This window comes from Stylophora pistillata, chromosome 1, assembly GCF_964205215.1.
Source record: "Stylophora pistillata chromosome 1, jaStyPist1.2, whole genome shotgun sequence".
NCBI classification, from domain to species: domain Eukaryota; kingdom Metazoa; phylum Cnidaria; class Anthozoa; order Scleractinia; family Pocilloporidae; genus Stylophora; species Stylophora pistillata.
The window spans coordinates 38,335,490-38,351,666 of NC_142519.1; the positions used below are offsets into that span (position 1 = coordinate 38,335,490).

Consider the following 16,177-nt stretch of genomic DNA (forward strand, 5'->3'; position numbering starts at 1 on the left):
TCAATTGACCAGAGGCTAACTAAAGAGCCAAACATCACCGAGGAGCCGCTGCTTACTAACTGTATCAAACTCCTTCAAATAAGATCACATAAAGCCTCTTGTTTCACAAGGTAACTGTTGAAATATGTGAACAGAAAGGTTGGCAGAATACTCGCTATAAAGATAATTTCAAATATTTCTTCAAGTTTTCAATACACGAGTTCCATTTAGTTCGTTCCATAAACAGCTTCAGATGTTAAATAATGGACCATACGGGGGTCAAAGGATAGCGCCTAAAGTTTATGTTAATATATCAATAAACACTTTTTTAAATTTGATAAATCCAGCTTATTCAACGAAATCCGTGCCCCATGGTTTTGAAATTATTACTTCTACAGATATACTTAGATGTGCAGATGTTTTCAGTCACAGAAAGACTAAATAAACGATGCTATTGCGCATTAGGATCATTGGAAATTAGTAAAACTGGTTTAAATTTTAGAAGTGGAAATGAAGACATTCGATAATGTTAAAAATAGCATCGCATAGACTATATCTATCAGGAGCTTGTGAATTGTTTATTTGTCATGCATTTTGCGAATGTTATAGTCGTGGAGTTTCTCTCTATCCGAATTACAATTTATATCAATCACTACGGATCAACATTATTCTTTAGCATTATGTTTTTTTAAAAGGAGCCTTTGGGATTTATTTGCTGTCGCTTCGAACACCCGAATTTTCACAAAAATACGTGCATGAACAATTCAGCACGCTGTAACAAAGTTTCTTTCAAACCCTTAGTGGATGTTTTTCTTGATTGCCGCCAGCGAACGATTTAAATCGACAGAGCATGTTTGTACCAAAGCTTTCTGTCGAAGTTTTACAATAAAAAAACCTGACTGAATCATGTGTTTTGACACAGAGCAAGAAACCATTTTTTTCACAATGTCAGTCACTGTTCCATTGATCACCCAACTCTAGTTCCTTTATCAGCGTAATTAAGTGCCACTCCCCCTAAGAGCGGTCCTCTCGACTTCCCGTCCAAAACAATTTTCCTTAATTTTTTTCCTATGAAAAGGGTTTAGGACATACATTTCAAAAATAGTTTGGTTGTTTTCCAATTCTCTTTTTTTGCCTCACCATAAGCGAGAATTGACTATTGGCTTGACCAAAAGAGAACGATTGAAAAGAGAACGATCGAAAGGGTAAATTTCGCAGCTTTTTGTCGAGCGCGCTGCGACTGCAATGTTATAGTTCACGGAATTCTCTCTTGCTTCAAGTGCTATGTTCACTCAGTTTACAAACAAAATATGGAAACTTCACTTGAAATCCTATTCATACCAGCTTGATTAGAAGAGACCCTTCCCTTCGACCTTACTTTGCATATAAAAAATTAACCAATTTAAAGCCAAGAATTCTCAAAATGCAGGTGTAGATCGGGCTAAACAGTCATATTGCAGGTTAGTTTATACACCAAGGAGGTCACAGATTGTTTCAAACCTGCGGGTATCTCTCTAGCTTTCATCCAGCATCCTCTTAAAAACAGCGCAAATCAATGTCTTTACTTAATCGCGCACGTGTCAAAGCTTATTTGCATAATTCTGAAAAATGATCTATATGTCTTTCACCGTTCAAACTTTATTTGTTTATCTTCTAAGTAAAGTATTTTAAGTTTTCATAACAATTGGATGGAAAAAAAAGGAAGTCGTCCTAAAACGTTGCATAAATATGATCAGTCGTAACGCTCGCACGACAAAGTAAACAAAGGCGATTAGAAGTTCCTCGGTAATTTTCCTTGAATCAGGTCAATAGCCACGTACAAAGTGCAGAAGATCAAAATGAAAGAATACAATTTGGCACTCTGGTCATTTCATACACACTGTGTTGCTTAAAAGGACACACAAACAAGTTAAAATACACGTATGTTACCGTGTTATTTACAAAAGAACCTCCTGCATAAAGATAATTTCGTAAATGGTAGTTCAGACTTTCCGTGACATACCTCTCAGCTTTAAGGTAATTTGTTGATGATAAGGATATCCAAGCAGTTAATAATAGCGAAACGTTAGTAATCCACCCGCCAAATTTCCCATTATTACTAGGCTAAATCGTTTTGTCTCAATACTTTTGTCTTGAAATGTATGAGGCATTTCGCGATGCAATCAGTCTAAGTTAGAGATTGGCAGTCTAAATCCCACAGGGATCAACGAACGCTTTTCATTCCACTAATTTATTCTTGTTTCTCTCGTTGCCATGTTCCCACCAAAAACGTAGCTCCATTTTCTGCCTTTAAAAGCACACACAACCCACAATTCCTCTATTCGTTCCGACGAAGGGCTAACGCTCGAAACGTCAGCTTTTGTAATCGTTACGGTGGCAAATTTACCATTCCAACTTTGTTGATATATCCAAATTATCTCGTTACTCCCACCGACGCAGCCCCAAACAGTTTCTTTCGAAACTATCAGCCTTTATAAGTTAGAGACCGGTCATTGTTTATAAACCGGGAGGGGTACAGGAGGGAATCGGAGGATTTTGGTAGTATTACAATAAATTCCACCTAAACCCGCTTTAAGGCTCTGTGATATTCGTGTAACCCCCACCTCACAATGGCAGTAAATAGGCAGTCTATCTTCATCAGTCCTCCTTTAATTTATCTTGGCGACAACTTATCGTTTCCCTTAACAACCACGTGATCCCCACAAAATCCTCTACCCCAGCTATAAAATGGTGACAGGTCCTTTAGCTCCTGTTTCCACTTACTATCCCCACAGCGAATGTAACTTATCTCCGCATATAAAATACCTGAAAACTAGTTCATGTAGCGGTCGAAAGTCATGAAATGGAATGAGGCACAGAGTTAGAAGTAGCTTTCCTAAATCTCTTGGAAACATATACATTCGGTTTCCATGTCACTTAGTTTCTTGAGTAGGGTGGCCTTCAAATCTCTGCCTTTGAAAGAAATTTCAAGAAATGCACAGATTTCCTTCAAAGTGGTGACTTTAAACTTCTCTAACGTGTCATTTGTAACATGTTCGCAAATATTATGCCCATGAGATAATATTGGATGAGCAAGTCCGACTTCGGAAATAACACCCGCTACATGCTTTTTCCTTGCTTTGTCTTCCAGGTAACCGCTTTCTTCCTCGATAAGACTTTCGTCGTGGTCATCGTCGTCGTTTGCATCCTGTTCTGAATCTTTTGGGACTGTGGTTTTTCTTCGTTACAAAGCAGAAGGCCTCGAAAAGAAGATTTGAACCTGGCTCTTCATAAGCCATTCATTTCTGGTGAATTTTCTTGTACCATCTGCCTCTCTCGCCTTTCTCAATTCTGCCACAACTTGAACGGGATCGGCTTTTCCGCCCATTCTTTCACCGGTTTGAAACCTACTTGAAAGGTACCCTTTCACTTTCTCGGTGAATCTTGTTCCACTACCCTCCGGTCCATCTTGCACACTTTAGTCAGTTCAACCTCGCCCGTCACCTCGGGTGTTGCTATCTTTCATTCAAGAGTTAGAGAGGAAAATTTCATTGCCCAATCACGTCTAAGGCCGTCGTAAAGGCTCGCTGATGCCTCTTTCTTCCTGTGCTCCCCGAGGTGCACATTATCTTAGAGTTCTTCTGACGAAGTGAACTAAGAGCAGCAATCTTGTTCTGGGCAGTGAAATAGCATGTCCTCTTTATCATCAATGGAACTTTGGCTATGATTGCGATTCTGTTTTATGGCCGGTGAAGCTGTGACGAAGAAACCATGATTGTCTACTTCCCTTGACACAACGGGGTCTTGCTTCTCAAGGATGAGCTCTGACCATGGTACTAATTTGTCCTTACCGACCTCATTGGCTTTTGAGAGCCGAAGACCATCCTTTTCATACGCAAAATTGTGGAAAAAGCTGAAATTATTGATGCCCTTAATTCTGAGTTCCTTTCTATCACTAACAGTTTCGCAAACAGCAGCTGACGTTCCTATCACTTGTCTCAATTTTGATGCTACGTGCATGTCAGCTGCCGTCAAAATGTTATGGTCTTCATTGCAATATTTACGAATTGCCCCTTTCATTGGACTGATGATGCGATCGCAAACATCCTTGCCAGATTGTGGTTGAGAAAAATCACACCCTGAGAATTAGAAAAGGAAGTATCTCGGTTAGAATAACTGATCTATCAATACCTGCCATACTAATACAGATGTTACTAGGTAGGCTTAGTGTATTCTCCTGCTTCTATTAACACATTCCACTCATCATGAAAATGTTAATATGAAATAGTACTTTTAACGATTCTAAAGAGGAAGCAATAAAAGGGCAACTCCGCAATTAATAAATACCTGCGCAGTTGAACTCTCTCAGGATGTCCTTTGAGAAAGTAAGCATTCATTCGCTACACGTATTGTGCGTATAGCAATAGCATGTGAACTAGAGAGGTTCATTTAAAAAACGTTTTAATCTGCGTTTAAGCAGGGGGGTCGGCGGTATGCGACGTTTAAAGGGTGAAGAGGATAATTATGTTCCTGCGGTGTATTATCAAAAGAGTTTGATCAACGTTGTTTGCATCGGCTCTGAAATAGAAGTTACTATAATGGACAGAGACAGCAAGAAAGTTTTAACTTAAAAGCTCTGAAGCCGATCAAGCTATGAGTTTGCATGTTTTTGAAAGAATGTTTTCGTGTTGTAATCAAGAGGCATTTTCATCTTAACTCATCACCTTGATTCCAGCGCGTGAACCAACGTTAGTGGCAGCTACACTTAGATTCTTGTTGTGGTAACAGCCTGCTCCATCTGATCGCAAAAATACTTCATTTGCGGTAGGCTTGATGTTACCGAGAGGGTTTTCCAGATTTGCGTAAACCGTGTTCCAGTCTTGAGCACAGCTTTCAAAAAGATGAACATATGACATGATCTCAAGGCCGTTGTCCTCTGCATTCCTCCTAATAACTGAAATGCCATGCCAGTTTATTCCTCTCTTTCCAAACCACTCAGACTGCTTCTCCCTGTATTTTAGTTCGATGAATTTGATGGCCCAGCATGATAATGAAGGAGGCATTTTTTCGGAGGGACGCGAGCAAGTTCTGTTTTATTCTCTCTTGATTCCTTTTCGACATTTTATACGCCTTCCACAAAGAATCGCTCCTCTGGCTTAACCATGGTCGTGTTTCAGGTCTTCTTTCTCCTCTGTGCCGTCAAAAGTTATCAAAGGAGATTCAGTTTCATTTCCAATTGCCTGAATCACGGATTTCAAACTTTCGCAACTATCACAGCTAGCTTGAGGTTCATGAGAACAACTTCCTTGAAACTCGGGTTTTGGGGATCGATTAGAGAAAAACGCATACACGCATACAATGGTCAAGGCAAGGACTGCTATCCTCCTGACAGTGCATCCCATACGCTGTCTTCACGTATTGCTTTGCATCCTTCAGATTCTTCCGAACGTCCTCACACCACTTTGCAGTTGCCCAGCCCTCTTCCAATTCCTCCACGATCTTGTGCATTGCCTCAAACTCTTCCGCTCCGCTTGCAGCAGTGTTGTCTAGCCCCTGAAGGAATCGCCTTTCAGAGGGCTCTCTTGCTTGCAGAATTCTATAAAGCGTTGATTTTCCGAGGGGGTCAAAGACTTCCTCGCAACAGTGCTTAACTTAGAGATTGTTCAATTATTGTCGATCGTCCAACAATTCGGACAACGTTTGGCAGGACAAGACGATCCCTAGAGTCAAGTTTTAAAGTCTTTGTTCCATAGGCCACACTTTTTTAAAATATGGTTGGTCTACAAAATACAGAAAATGATCAAGTTTCACTAGGTTGATTCGGACTCTGCGGTGTGGAAGTTTGTTGACTTTGAAACCAGCTTCGACATTTTTTGGCATGAGCCCTTGCCTTCTTAGTTTATCGATAGCTCAGTTTTTCAAATGGCTGGCGCATTTTCTTTAAGAATTTTGCTGAATAGCTCGCTGCATATATCATCAAGATCTGTGTTTTCAGGTTCCTCGAAGGTGCCTGTTTGTATGCGGCTATCAGCGACTTCAAGTCACCCAAGCAAACTTCATTTGTTATTGGAGCCTTGAATTCTTGCAATAACTCTTCGCTGTCTTTTGGGGCGATTACATTGCAAACAGCGCGACATGTCTCTTCCACGTGATCCAAACATAGGGCTTTTTCATTTGTTGTTACCTATTCCCACTCCTTTTAAATCCCAGAAGAAACCGGTTCTACTTTTTGTCCTGTGAGTGAGGCAGTCCCTGTCATAACCTCATTGTAGGTCTTTAACACGTGCCCATCGGCTTCTTCTTCATCTGAGGAGTCACCATTTGACAAAGTCTCAGCCATTTCATGCCACTTCCTGAGGAGTCCAACTGGAATCCCGATTGTATATTTCAACGTCTAAATCTGGAGTAGAAAACATTGCTGATTTTGCCTCCCCTTTTTGATTCCTGAAAAGTCAAAATCAGGCAAGGAAGCCAGTAATTGATAACATCTATCACCGTAGGACTGATTGCGCTAAGCATTAGAGATCTCTTGCATGTGGGACAGATGAAGTTATTAATATACGTACCTCGACAAGTATGCTATGCCACAAGAACCCTTATCTTCAGCTAGATTTCGTTTTTCTTCCTCTGATGTCCTTAGCAAAAGCCACTCATTCTTTAACCGGCTGTTATGTAACTTTCTGCAGCTGCTACAGATGGCTGAAATGTACATAAGAAAGTAATTTTTTTTTTCAGGTCTGATTCTCGCTATTGCATAAATAGCGCTATCTACTGCGAGGATCGTGCATCATACGTATCTAATACCGCAGTTCAAAATATATGAACTTCATATATTTATTCTATCTCATTTATCACTTTCACGGGTTTATTACGAACCAACTTAACGGCCTGCTCCCAGTTGGCTTGTTAGCTCAATTGGTAGAGCGCTGCACTAGTATCGCAGAGGTCAGTGGTTCGAGTCCCGTACAGGCCTGATTTTTCTCAGGTCTGATTTTCGCTATTGCATAAATAGCGCTATCTACTGCGAGGATCGTGCATCATACGTATCTAATACCGCAGTTCAAAATATATGAACTTCATATATTTATTCTATCTCATTTATCACTTTCACGGGTTTATTACGAACCAACTTAACGGCCTGCTCCCAGTTGGCTTGTTAGCTCAATTGGTAGAGCGCTGCACTAGTATCGCAGAGGTCAGTGGTTCGAGTCCCGTACAGGCCTGAGTTTTCTCAGGTCTGATTTTCGCTATTGCATAAATAGCGCTATCTACTGCGAGGATCGTGCATCATACGTATCTAATACCGCAGTTCAAAATATATGAACTTCATATATTTATTCTATCTCATTTATCACTTTCACGGGTTTATTACGAACCAACTTAACGGCCTGCTCCCAGTTGGCTTGTTAGCTCAATTGGTAGAGCGCTGCACTAGTATCGCAGAGGTCAGTGGTTCGAGTCCCGTACAGGCCTGATTTTTCTCAGGTCTGATTTTCGCTATTGCATAAATAGCGCTATCTACTGCGAGGATCGTGCATCATACGTATCTAATACCGCAGTTCAATATATATCAACTTCATATATTTATTCTATCTCAAGAAAGTTATTCTTACAAGTGCCACCTAATTTGACAAAAGTATCGTTATGGTCACTGCCATCCCTAAGATTATAAACTGTTTATATTCTCTGGTTGCCATCTTAATTGATATAGTTATCGTCGTTGTTTCATCTTTTTAAAATGAACGCCTTTTTTTTATGTTGCGCATTGTTATGTTACTTAAACTGAACGAAACTGACGAACTGGCTTCCCCCCTCTCTGTCTCTCTCTCTCTCTCGCTTTTTTTTATTATTCCTTTACATTCGTTGTAATTTTCATATGGACATCCTTTCCCTATTCTTGTTCTTACCTCTGTTCCTCTCTAATTAATTGTATCAAGAGCAAATAATTGGACAGTTTTTCACTCTGTTGCAAACGTTAGTAGCGTTATTTGAATCGCAAGGCTTAATTAAATTTTTCTTTTAAAACGGCTTCTAACTTTAAACACTTTTTGGCCTACCGCACCAACATAAAAGTTGTCTATCTCGAAATATTTTCTGTCATCACCAACACTTTACAATTGCGAATAGTTTGTCTCGACTTAAAAAATTTTGGATCTGGTGGGCAAATTTCCCACCACGCCGCCGACAAATTTTTTCACGGATGAAAACTGGACAAAATGGAGTAAATAAACAAAGCCGTGTGAAAACTGGACTAAATAAACAAAGCCGCATTAAACTTGAGCGGATGCAAAAAAAGAGAAAATTTTGTCATGAAAAAAACTGTCTTTTAATCTTGTGGAAACTCTGCCTGCTGGTGTAGCTAGGCCCTCACAAATCAATTTTGAATAAAATAATAACCTTCGCATTCAAGGAATTGAAAATAGTACTCACGTGATCCGACTGGAACTATCATTCGGAAAATTTCGAAAACATCTCTAGCCAGTCTGGCGGTGAATATTCGACCTCTTTTTACTGCCTCGTATTTTCCTTTGTGTTCTAGATACTGCCAAGTACTTTTACCGCATTTTCGGTGTTTTTCCAAAACGTTCCGATGTTTAGAACATACAAACTTCCGTTTTATTTTTTCCTTTTCGGAGCCAAAATGACCGGTACGAAGCAAAATTGACTCGTACTCGAGGATTTCGCTGGATAGATGGTACTGCAAATGACTTCATACGTCGTCCTGGCATTCCAGGAGAGATATCGGGACTGAAGCTCCGCCTATATACCCGCATGCACTACAATCTTTGCTTTCCATGAAACAAGTAGAAATTTTTGTGCGATAAATCTCTCAAAACATATCAATAACTGAAGATCCTCTCCTCTCCGCTAAACAAATACATGGGTAAAAGACTTATCCAAAGCGAGAGGGCTGGATCGAGGTATGCTAGAACCTTCAGGGGAGGGTGGGAGGGAGGTAGATCAATGCAAGCTCAATTACCGTCCCCAATTCTTTCATTTCAGTCCATCTATAACTTTTGGTTCTAATTCGTTACATGAATTACTTTTAAGTTTCAATTTACATATCCGCGAAACAAGTCATGGAACAAATGGACAAGTTAGCATAATCACGTCACGCAGCATACCAGGCTGGGTTTGCCCCCTAAGGAATGATTAAGCTTGTCCCTCAAGAATTTTGTAGACTGTAACAACGTAAAATCTCTAATTATGGCAGCAAATGTTCAGAAAAGAGGGCCTTTTGATTGCATTCCGTGTGCTAAACCTTGGTAGAAACAGCAAGAACTCTTGCAGAAGGTTGTTTTGTAGCTAACAACGTAACATACATGTTTTAACTTGTTTGTGTGTCCTTTTAAACGACACCTTATGTCTGAAATGACCAGAATGCCAAATTGGATTATTTAATTTTGATCTTCTCCACTCTGTACGTAGCTATTGACCTGATTCAAGGAAAATTATCGAGTAAGCACCTTCCGATCGCCCTTTGCTTACTTTTTGACGCAAGTGTTAAGACTGATCACGTTTATGCAACGTTTTAGGACGACACGCGATTTATTTCCATCCAGTTGTTATGAAAACCTAAGATAATTAGCGTAGAAGACAAACAAACGAGGTTTAAACGGTCAAAGACGTATCCATCACTTTTTAGAATTATGCAAATGAGCTTTGACACGTGCGCAATGAAGTAAAGACACTGATTTGCGTTGTTTTCAAGATGATGGTGGATGAAAGCTAGAGAGATACCCGCAGGTTTGAAACAATTGATGACCTCCTTGGTGTATAAACTATCCTCCGATATGTATTTTTAGCCCCGTTTAAGCCTAAATCTTGAGAATTCCTGGTTTTAAACTGGTTCATTTCTGAGATGCAAATTAATTTCGAAGGGAAGGGTCTCTTCGGATCACGTTGGTATGAAAATGATTTCAAGGGAAGTTTCCATATTTTGTCTGTGAACTGACAGATTATAGCTAGTAACTTGAAGCAAGAGAGAATTCCGTGAGCTACACTACCGCAGTCGCAGCGCGCTCGACAAAAGCCGTGAAATTTACACTTTTGATCGTTGTTTACACGGGTGGTCTAGCCAAAAGCTCATTTTCGCTTGTGGCGGGGCAAAAAGAAAGAGAATTGGAAAACAATCAAATTATATTTGATACATGTGTCCTAAACCCTTTTCATAGGGAAAAAAGTAAGGAAATTTGTTTTGGCCGGGCAGTCGAGAGGACCCGCTTCTAGCGGGAGTGGCCCTTAAGGTGGCTGAACACAGTTTTGGCGCGCGCTTTTGCTGGTGCAACTCAGTGAGCGAACAAGGATTGTAAAAAACAAACATGCCGTCAATAGAGCGGTCATTTTATTTACACATTACGTACTCACACTGTCTGTGCTATTTTTCTCTATAGCTGGCGCAGTGTATTGAGGGCTTTAATATTTTCTTTCAAAGATATGTTAGAATAAATTTACGGTGCAAAGAACCCAGCAATTCTCAGCTTTTTCGTCGTTACTGAAAAAACCTAGTTAAATGCAGCGCATGCGCAGTAAGTAAAAGAATTGCGATTGAGTGAAAAACTGCTTTCTCGGAAATATGCCCATTTCTTGAGAACCACTCATTAGAATTTCACGAAATTTGGCACGGATATACTTAAGGAAATAAGTAACTGGAGTATTGAAAAAATTGATTTTAAACAAATGAAACTCTAGAAAATCGAGTGAACCTTCAACAATGGACAATGGAAGATCACTCTATTAAATTGTTATCAAAATGGTGTTAGCATGTGAGTATCGTTACAAGCTCGTTGCATGAAAGTTATAAAGAAAATCTAACGACTAGATTTTCCACAAAGAAACAAAACCGATTTTAATTGCCTCTCTATATCTATTCATGTCGCCATGAAAACGGTACATACGTCAGCTTAACTTTCAAAGAACCAAAGTTTGTGTTGTTAACTTGCTTGCTGCCAGTTCTGGCGACCGAGAGGTAGAGGGTTTTAGAGAAAATGGTGAAAGAAACAAAGGTATCAAAAACTGTGTTCAGCCATCTTAAACTGCATATTCTAAGTATTTCCGTGTGTTCTAGTAGCTTGTCTTATCTCTCTTAACAGACAAAATAGCAGGATTTAAGAACCCCCTCCCCTGTTCGGCGAAGGGTCAGGAACCACCTTTTTATACTGCTTTTTAATCGAATTTAAAACGCAGGTTATTTAAACAGAATTTAGCTGTTGTTTAGCAAAGCTGCGTTCTAAGCCATCTTCATGATGGCCGAAGTTTTTATTTGAACATTAATATTTGTGAACAATGTGAAGAGGGTCGAAAGCAAATCGTGGAAGGACATCAAGCCTCTTATAGATAATCCCCAAAGCCTGATAATCAATCACTCATTGATTGGAATTTTAGGGACATGAAAAAGTCGGGTTTTCTAAGCCTAAGGCGGTTACAGGGACCTTCAAGAAATAAGAGTATATATTCTTCCAACAAAGCATCAGTTTCCACAACACCTTTAATAATGCGCTTATTTGTGGTTGACTTGTTGACTATAGGGACCTGTCCAGCAACAAGTTACAGTATCTACCAATAAGAGTATTTGCTGGCATTAACGCTTCTGAGTACGCTATGATAACGCTGTGATTTCTTTTTTTATTTGGCTAAAATAAAAGTCCTTTGTCACATCTTGATGTATCCTATCAGAATCGGATGAAAAACTCATGAAGGGGAGTTACTGGGCAAAGGTTCATTCTTTAATAGCTGACAGTTAAAATAAAATTTGTGTTCGTGGCTCAAATGAAAATTTAATAAGTGTACGACATGTTATTAAATTTTTTTTGAGAGCTCTGAAAGAACTTAAAACAGTCTGGAAGTTTACACGTAAATAAGTAAAATGAACAGATATCAGTGGCTCAGCTGAAAATTTGGACAGGCACGATTGCTTAATTGTTTTCACAAACTCGGTACTTCATGTTGTAATTCAGGAATGTTGTTCCGAGTCAGTTCACCGGCCTGATCATAATAATACAAAAAGCTCTACACGAGGAGTTTGGAAGCCCGTTCGTGTCAGAGAATTTGCATTCTGCCATTAGCTTCAGCGGTATTCTAGCGGTTGTATTCAATCGTTCATCAGTGGTCTTGTACATGTAGTCGATGTGTTCCAGCTTTTATTAGCGCTGTTGTAGCTGTTGTAGACAAACGTTTCATCAGCACTGTTACAACGGTTGCGTTCAAGGTTTATTAGCTCAAGAAGATGTCTTAAAGCGTTCATCGGACACATGCCATCCCACCGATTTCTCCGTCAAACTTTCACAGTTTAGGAGGGTCACTAAGTTACTCAAGAGTCCAGAGTAGTTCAGGCTCCTGGCTTATCCCTGGAGTATTAGAGTTCCCCCATCAAATCCTTGGGGTAAAATGCTAAATTTAGCTTTTGTAGCTGTCCTGAGTGAATCCGTCTATCGTGTTGAAACAAGATTTTTGCAATTTTGAACACATAGCGGTCATATGATAAAATGCTCACTGACTGAGTTTGGGCGGGACAGACGGGAAAATAACTGGCACTTGATTATGGCGCGAGGATGTCGCACGTGACCTCAAGCCAAAATTTTCCAGTCATGCTCTAATATACCACTCAGTTAAGAAGTACAAACTTTTTCTGTTAAAACTCGTTGAGAACCATATTTTCGAAGCTGTGCCAGTAAAAAAATAAAACAAAACAAAACACTTGCCCTTGTTCGGCAAGCGTACGATGTGAGCTAATGTGCGCCACAATGTACGCTTTCCAAGCTCTCAGACCAGCACTCTTAAGAGCCACTGACCATAAGTATCGAGAATACGCTGACAGTTAGTTGTTAGTTCATTTTATTTTTCCTAAAGGACCTATTGATCAACCTTTTTCAAAAATTATCAAAAGATTCTATCGCGCTTTCTCCTATAAATCGACAAGTTCAAAATACGCCTAGATGGATGTTTTCCCCCCCCCCACCTCCGTAAAATAATGAAAGAATATGCAACTTCCGCAACTTCGTACGCCCCAACACGATGAAATATCGCTTTTAAATTTTGTGCGATAGCAGATGGTCCTTTTTTTCTTAAAGAAAATACAAATTTCTTCATATTTGTAATGTTTTAGTTTGAATAGTGACCCGTTGAAAAATTGTTCTTTCGTCTTCTTCGCAGAGGTAATATAAAGGTCAACTTCGATGGCCTATGAAGGCTTAACAAAAGCGTACAATGTGGGCCAAGGCAAGTTTCTTTTACTAGGACAACTTCAGAAATATTGTTCTGCACAACATACAATATTCTCCACGGGAGATATTTGCAATTACAAAAACCTATTTTCTATTTCTTTTTTCGAATAGTTGGCTACCCAGTACCGTGATTTAACTGCTCCAAATTAGCAGAAATGATATTCTGATATATCAAATTATTCCAACTCTAAGGGATCGTTTTCTTATTGTTCAAAAAACTATTAGACAAAGTACGATTCAAATCCATCGCATTTTGTTAGTGTGAGAAATATTTGTTGATAAGTGCATTTTTCGAGCTTGATTTATGGACTGGATAACTCAGGGATGAGCCGAGAGTTCGAACTAAATCTGGCTTCTTCAATGAACTAGTGACCCTCATAAACTGTGAAAGATCGAAAGAAATCTGTGATATCCTGATATATCAAATTATTCCAAGTTTAAGCGATCATTTTCTAAAGATTCAAAAAACCGTCAGACAAAATGCGATTAAAATCCATCGCATTTTGTTGGTGTGAGAGAGATTCGTTAAAAGTGCATTTTTCGAGCTAAATTTAGGGATTTGATGTGGGAACTCTAATAACTCAGGATAAGCGGAGAGTTCGAACTAGATCTGTGAAAGTTTGAAAGAAATCTGTGAGATAGCATGTGTCACGCCTGCCCAGTCCTCTTATGGACAGACTTAAACCGTTCATCAGCGGTATCGTAGCAATTGCAATACAACCATCCAAAAATGCCCCAGAATGAGTGAAAGGAGTTTCCATGGATTAGCATTTAAAGACATCCTCTACAAAACAGCTCAAAGGCGTATTCCTGTAACACCACTAGAAGGCGACAACTAATGAAACTCTCAAGAACAGTTGAAGCGTTGTATCACCGCTGGTGAACCGTTAGAGACTTCCACCACATTTGAACACGCCCCGATGAACCCTGTAAGTCGACAAACACGGCGCTAATGAACGCTTGAATTACAACCATAAAAACGATACTAAAAAACGGTTGAGTACATCCGCTTCAACACCGCTGATTTATGCTTGAATACAATTGTCACGACACTGCTCATTACCGTTATAAGAGATCCGTTAAAAAAAAAGAGAAAAAAACCTTCAGAAGTGAATCCGCTGTAAGACCGCTCGAAAGCAACAGCTAATAAACCGCTCAGGTACGGTTGAATACAAACGTTTCAACAGGGATGACGAAGGCCTGGAGACAAACGCTATAGAAGCGCTGATGAACGCTTGAAGACAACCAGTGGAAGCCGTTGATAAAAAGTTAAGGAGGAGGACAACCGCTATAACGCCGCTGATGAAAGCTCAAAGTCAGTTACCACAAAAACGCTCCGAATCGCTAGAGCCCAACCACTAAATCGCTGCGAAGCCCACATTAGGACAACCGCCACTGAAAAACCTCTAGTGCAACCGCTATTTTACTGCGTATGCTAATATTTACGTTACTGTTCATCTGTTCGACCTCCACCAACTCCGAATACTTGCGCTTTCCACTTACTCCTAGTCACTTCGTGTTTCATTAAACGTTTGGAATATATGACCAGCGAGGCTGGAACGATTTTAACAAAAGATGATTTAAAAATTTGTCCTCAATTTCTTTTCAAGTTGTGATTTTGTCGAGTTTTCGTCAAACAATGCATCTGATGGAAGTATTAGCCCTCTTAAAAAAACTGTGCCACTGCTCAGAAAACCAGATGATTTGAAATGTTGGCCAACTGATTGAGGGATTTTATTTTGCATCAGGATCTCCAGGGTAGAGAAAAGACAAACTAATTTAATATCTATTAATGTGAATTTGAGGTAAAAGGCGACGTCCATAGTATCTTGAAAAAGTATGGTATGCTTTCAATTATAGGAAAACATTATTTTGGGCAGCGGAGTTCACGCTTCGCTCTGGTGCCATATTGATTGCAGGGACCTGTCCAGCAAACAAAATCTGCCCAGTTCAAAAGAAAACAAGACGGTTAAAAACTGTTGACGGGGTAAATGTAAAGGGAAGATGGCATATAAATCTATGGCGATCGCAAGTAACAATTTATCCTTATTATCCATGTCAAATCGGTAAACAGCTTCAGATGTTTAAACAATGGACCATAGAGGGTCAGAGAATAGCTTTATAGTTTATTTAACAAGCTGTTTACCACCTCTGTACATGTCAATTTGATAATTCCAGCCAATTCATCGAAATCCAAGCCTCACGGTTTTCAAATTGTTGCTGCTACTTGCATGTGCAGATTTTATCAACCTCAGAAAAGACAGAATAAACAATACAATTTGGCCTCAGGTTCATTGAAAATTAGTAAAGCCAAATTAAATTTCAGTGGTGGAGGTGAAGATACTTTCGATGACGTTAAAAATAGCAGCCCATAATTTATGTCGTGTCAAGATTTTGTAGATTATCTACTTTGTTATGCATTATGAAGATGTCATAGCCGAGTTTCTTTTTATCCGAATTATAATTCATATCAATTACGACGGACTAACTCGACATTATTCTTTAACATAACGCTTTTTAAAGAGAACCTGGGTAACTTATTTGCCGTCGCCGCTTCGAACGCCTTAAATCTTACAAAAATATGTGAACCAATCAGTGCGCTGAGGCATGGTATGGCTTCTTTCAATTACTCTGCTTGTAAAAGTTTTTCCGATTGCCGATTTCAAACGACTCAAATCGATAGTACGTGTCTGCGCTGGAGCTTTCTGTTGATGTTTTACAATAGAAAAACTGATCGAATCAGCTGTTGTCATTTGATAATTTTGAAACGAAACAAGAAATTATATCTTATCAGTGTCAGCCAATGTTTCAGCCTCTATTGCGTAACTCTTGTTCCTCCATTAGCAGATTTGAAGAAAGGTTTGTTTTGAGCTTTTCCCTCTCTTTTATCTCGGTTTGGCTTTTTGAACAGACAAATATCAAAAAAAATTTATCCTTTGAGCGATGTTCATGTGTTAGGTGTCAAAAATTATCCTGCTTTGGCCCTTCAGAACTCC

The 16,177-nt window shown here is 39.5% G+C and overlaps 1 protein-coding gene and 1 long non-coding RNA gene across 3 annotated transcripts in view; both read left to right on the forward strand.

Moving 5' to 3' along the window:
• LOC148742395 (uncharacterized) overlaps window positions 1–16,177 on the forward strand; it is a 280,537-nt gene that overhangs the window by 44,332 nt on the left and 220,028 nt on the right. The gene's annotated exons all lie outside the window — the stretch shown is intronic.
• Window positions 1–16,177, forward strand: part of LOC111328254 (uncharacterized) — a 156,166-nt gene that overhangs the window by 20,300 nt on the left and 119,689 nt on the right. The gene's annotated exons all lie outside the window — the stretch shown is intronic.